At 37.5% G+C, this 5000-nt stretch overlaps 1 protein-coding gene across 2 annotated transcripts in view; it reads left to right on the top strand.

Moving 5' to 3' along the window:
* LOC125951922 (homeotic protein antennapedia) overlaps positions 1 to 5000 on the top strand; it is a 67982-nt gene that overhangs the window by 9813 nt on the left and 53169 nt on the right. For both annotated transcript variants that reach the window (XM_049681073.1, XM_049681069.1), the window contains exon 2: positions 2079 to 2165. The gene's annotated coding sequence lies outside the window, so the exon portion shown is untranslated. The remainder of the gene's footprint in view (positions 1 to 2078; positions 2166 to 5000) is intronic.

Here is a 5000-nt window from a genome sequence, read left to right as displayed (position 1 = left end):
CTCGGCGGGGTTGAGAAAAAATCCAGTATTAATAGCGTGATTGCCTTAGGAGGAATGAATTGAGTGTGCGGGTGGTGACAGAAAAAATGACACATGTATACTTGGCAAACGACAACACAAAAGCTTCGCGCTTTTCGCCGAAATGGTAAGCAATCAACCGCAATGGCAAGAGAATCGCCGGCGTGGCGGCACAAAAGGAAAACAATCGAACTTCCAATCGCCTTCCCCAGTCGCGGTCTTCCAGTACCCCTTTTTAATCTTGCTTGCCACGGCATCTTTTGTTCCCGAAATGCTGGATTGGTACTTTGATCATCGCATGCTCATGATCGTTGGTTTCCAGAGCACAGAGTGTGAGCCAACATCGTGTGAATTTGGTCTTCACTTCAATCTAAAGCGCAACTAACAGAATGGAAATGCTGTATTATCAACAAATTTACTGAATCATTTGCACTTCGTAGCATAATTTATGAAGCACGTTGTAGGATTTATGCTGCCTAAAGTCATAAAGCATCTCGCGTCCGATATTCGTAGCCGAAGATCAATTTTATTGGGCACAGTGTTCATGGCCAACAATCGATTTTATCCATTGTGACCCTCCCTGTCTCTGTGTGGTTCTGTGTGGTGGCTATCTTATTGACGACGGATTGTTATCTTCCTGATCTCGGCAGAACCTGTTGCCAGGGAGAATGAATGCAAACCGTTTAAATCAAAACGGATGGTATCACATATGATCACATTTTCTCTATAGGCTAGGCTTGACTTTTATGCTTCTTTGTCGGCATGCTACCAAAGTTTGGCATGGTTTTATTGGGCATATGTGGTCCTACGATATTTCATACGGCAGGACCTAAAGGCAAAAATGGTCAATCACACCTGCGAGTATAGTAGATGGTAATAATTATTTTATTATAACATGTCCTTGAAAACCTGTTAATATCCTTCTCTCGTTCTAACAGCCGTTCTAATATCCTAATAGTATAGATATATTTCTATCTATATTAAAAGAAAGTTGATGTTCCGTTGTTCGCTTATAACTTATGACTGGATGAACCAATTGAACCAGATGAGGATTCTCCGAGGTATATTTGGTGTGCAAGGACGCCGACTGACTGGTTTGCTTGTTGAAGTTACCAGAAGAAATTTTTATTCCTGGAAAAGCAAAAGAAGAGTCAGATACATTCTTTGATGAATTTTATATGAATTACGTGCAACATGTGATTGGTGTCACTTGACATATTTTCGAATAGAAACACTGTATAGTTCCAAACGTCCAACGATCCGAGGTAAGGAATCCGACGATCGCTTAATAATGATAAATTGCCATTTACAACAATTTAGATTTTTCCACATACTTCTTGCCTTCCCACAGACTTCTTCTTGTTTCGGGATGAAATTGGTACCTAACTCTTTTTGCTTCCAGTTCGGGGTCATCAATCTTTTCTGGTAGTCTTTCATACTCGTCTTCTTAGAATAATCAAAATTATTTTGCATGTTGCTTCTAATAAAGTATGATTTCAATACGTCTTGACAAACCTTCTCTTCGACACTGCAGTTTTTCGTTTTATAGTTTCCTCATGCGGTTTTTGACCTCCGATGAACCCGTTTTGACCCGTTGTTCCGTGTTTTGGTGAATTGAAATTCACCCCAAATTTCACCAAACTCAACGGACATTTGGTGAATTTTTCAAATCCTCGCGTTTATAGCTCTGCGTTCGCTAGTCAACTGTTGCTCGAAAATTTCGAGTAGTTCACGGTGAGCAAAGTGGTGGTCATAATTGAATTTAAAAAGCCGTTTTAGAGAAGCCGTTCTACATTTTTTTCTAAGAAAAGACTTTAATTTCCCATTTTCCCTAAATCGCGATCATTTCAAAAGTATTCTGTGAAATTTTTACATTGCAAATTCATCCAAAGTAGAAATTAGGTAAATAAACATCAAAAATGACTACATCACTCGTCCACGTTATTTATGCGGTTTTACGAACTACCGTGGCCTTATTCAAATTAAGAAATTGTAAAGTACAGTCTGATTTGCTAATTTACAGTCTGATTGTTTCCAATCTGTTTTATTTTTTCTTACAGTTCGCTCAGATTTTCATTCGTTTGGAAACGGAGCAGAAAATTCGGCAAAAACGTTCGTCCGCGCAATCGGTTGCTTCTGGTAAAAAGGTGAGCAAAAGTTCTGAGCAGCTGGATAATCACTTATTTTATTAATTATTTGTGCAATGTCAATGAAAGAGTTTATTTTCATCGAAAAAATCCTATCTGAGATTTACGTCTCGCTTTAAAAGACGTTTGAACGATCGGCTAAGGTGTTTCGCAGAAAATGGTGATAAATGGAAAATTATTGAAATCAAGTCATTCCGATTTGATGGTTTTCACCCATCATGTTATAATGAACCTTGGAACCATCTCATGCGCTATCTTGTTCCAAACGACAATGTATTGAGGCAGAATCGTTTTCCTCAAAAGGACTTGCCATGCAATCGAACATTTAGACGTGCGCTGACTTTTGATTTGTTGAAATGGAAGGACTGGGACCTCTGCTAAATTTACTGCCGTCGATATTTGTACTAAGAGTGTTTTCCGTTTCCCAACACCTTGGGCCACCAGCTTTTTACTAGGGATGTTGTATCCGTAGCCTCACGGTTATGAATTTGTAATGAATTTAAATTAAGATTCGTTTGGAAATTTTAATTTCATCCTGAAGGGGTAAGACATGACCTCCAGATTGTCATGCCCATTACAGTCATCCCTTTAAAATTCCCAGTAGGAAAATTAACATATTTACCGCCACTCTATCTCACCGGTACCGCGTATGTTGCGATATTCAGGACGAACCATGATATCAAAGTTCGCAGTTCATCTGAATTCTATACCGTCGGAGGACTTAGCTGTTGCTCATATTCTTTAAATTGCTAATGATTAAACAGAATCTTCACCCACGTGCTGTCAATTTCGTCACTGTCCAAACAGCAAAACTACAAACATTAGAAAAATTATAGGCTAGTGGAATTTATCTTTTTTTTAATGATTTAATTGTTCGAAATGGATCCGTTTGATGAACATAACTAAAAAAAAGTTAAATTGTTTACTGAGAAGGCTGCCAATTGTCCACGGCAACAGTAAATAATTATTGTTTGCAAACTCCTTCGAATGTGGTTGTTTTGTTCTTGATAGGGATATACTTTACTGTCTTGGATTGCCATAGCATATACAGTAGTAACTGAAGTAAGTATGTGGAATATTGAGGTTTAATGACAATGAGGTTTAATATGCTTAGATATACGTATGTGTTTTGTAAAACATTTGTTCAAGTAATCAAGTGATGTAAGCTTTGTGAATTAATAACACTTTGGAAAGATTCATTTCAACTTCAGACAGACATTTCTCATCGATAAACACCACATTTGCTGATCGTAAATTGCACGTAAGTGCCGTATGAAAGGAAATGCAACCATACTATTATTAGTAGGTTATATATTGCATAAAATTCAATTTACTACATTTTCGTGCAGGGTTTCGTATTTGTCTACCGTTGGTAAAAGATGAACAAAAGAAAAAAAACTATTGGGAGCATGAGACAAACTGATTATCTAAATAGATACCTTGCTTATCAGCAAAGAAAGAAAAATCATTTATATTTAGAGATAATAAAAACAAGAATAACAGCGATAGAATCAAATATTCACTAGGCGCGAGTAAAGGAAATGATCATCAACTTACCGAACGTTGCAAGAACAAGCATAGCTGCGATTCACATATGCACATATTGGAACAGGTGAGACACACAAAAAACGGAGAATGATGAATGGAAAAGAAAATGTGAGGAATTAATTTGTTCATTGAGTTTTAATGATAAATATATCCATACCAAGGAAAGAAGAGCAGGGCTCGCCAGAAAATTTATAGCCTTCCTCACCATTCGAAAAGGCAAACGGTCATGTAAAAAGAAGTGGTCGGCAGGATGGATCTTGGGGATGAAAGGAATGCGAATTTGATTTGAATAAGCCCCAAACTCGACCGCTCGATGCGCAAAGACGCTAGTGTTGTACGAAGAAGGCAACACCGACGGCATTAGAGCATTGCTTCGGTCTCAATGAGTATGGATTTATTTTTTCTTCCATTACGCTCGTGTCCCTTCTAGGACCTGGCGATTGCGACGAACAGACAACAAGCAAGGTCAGGATAACCATCTTATCGCGTTGCCGTTCGTATGGTATCAAGAAAAAATCGAAAGAATATTGCCTCCCTCATTTCTAATCATGCAAAGTCCACCAGACAGACTGTGTTTTCCCAAGAAACGGAACTGAAAATCAACAGCCACCAGCGTCAAATACGTGATTTACGAGCTGTGAAAGGAATTTTAAACTATTTCATTTCGCTCCCCAATTCAAGACGAATTCGATTGTAACCAAGGTACGCGAAGGAAGATATGTTGGTATATGTTTCACACAGAAAATGGCAAATCTCTAACTGTGTTTGTGGAAAAGTTACAAGAATACGATATCGTTTTGAAAATGTAATGTTTACATATTGCACAATTTATAACCACCATTATTGACAAATAATTGGTATTAGTTGATATTCAATAAATATCCAAGAATATAGAAATATCAATAATTTATATTACCATTTATAAAATTAAGAAAAATGCATTCTGTTTTTTCTGACCATCCTTTTTTCTCATGTGTTTTCCTAGCAGTCATGTTTTCTCCAAATAGCCGCAAGAATATTTGTTTTACTTTTGTTCACTTTTTATATTCTATCAATTCTACTTGGACGAATCAGTTTTTGCATATAGAACACCAACACTCCAACTAATCCCGACAACGAAAAGCGAGCAAGCGAAGAGCAGCAAATTCTGTTTTTAGGAAACCTGTCAACCGCGGTGTGTCCTGTCACTTACTAAGAACGACAATGACAACAATGTCTCGGGCGATTTTCCATATAAACTCTTGTGTTTTATTTTCTCTCTCCGATGCTTTACGTTTCATCATCATG

The sequence above is a fragment of the Anopheles darlingi genome, chromosome 2 (genome assembly GCF_943734745.1).
Source record: "Anopheles darlingi chromosome 2, idAnoDarlMG_H_01, whole genome shotgun sequence".
In the NCBI taxonomy this organism is placed as follows: Eukaryota; Metazoa; Arthropoda; class Insecta; order Diptera; family Culicidae; genus Anopheles; species Anopheles darlingi.
Note: the sequence above shows the minus strand (reverse complement) of the source record. Positions and strands in the feature narration are given on the sequence as shown.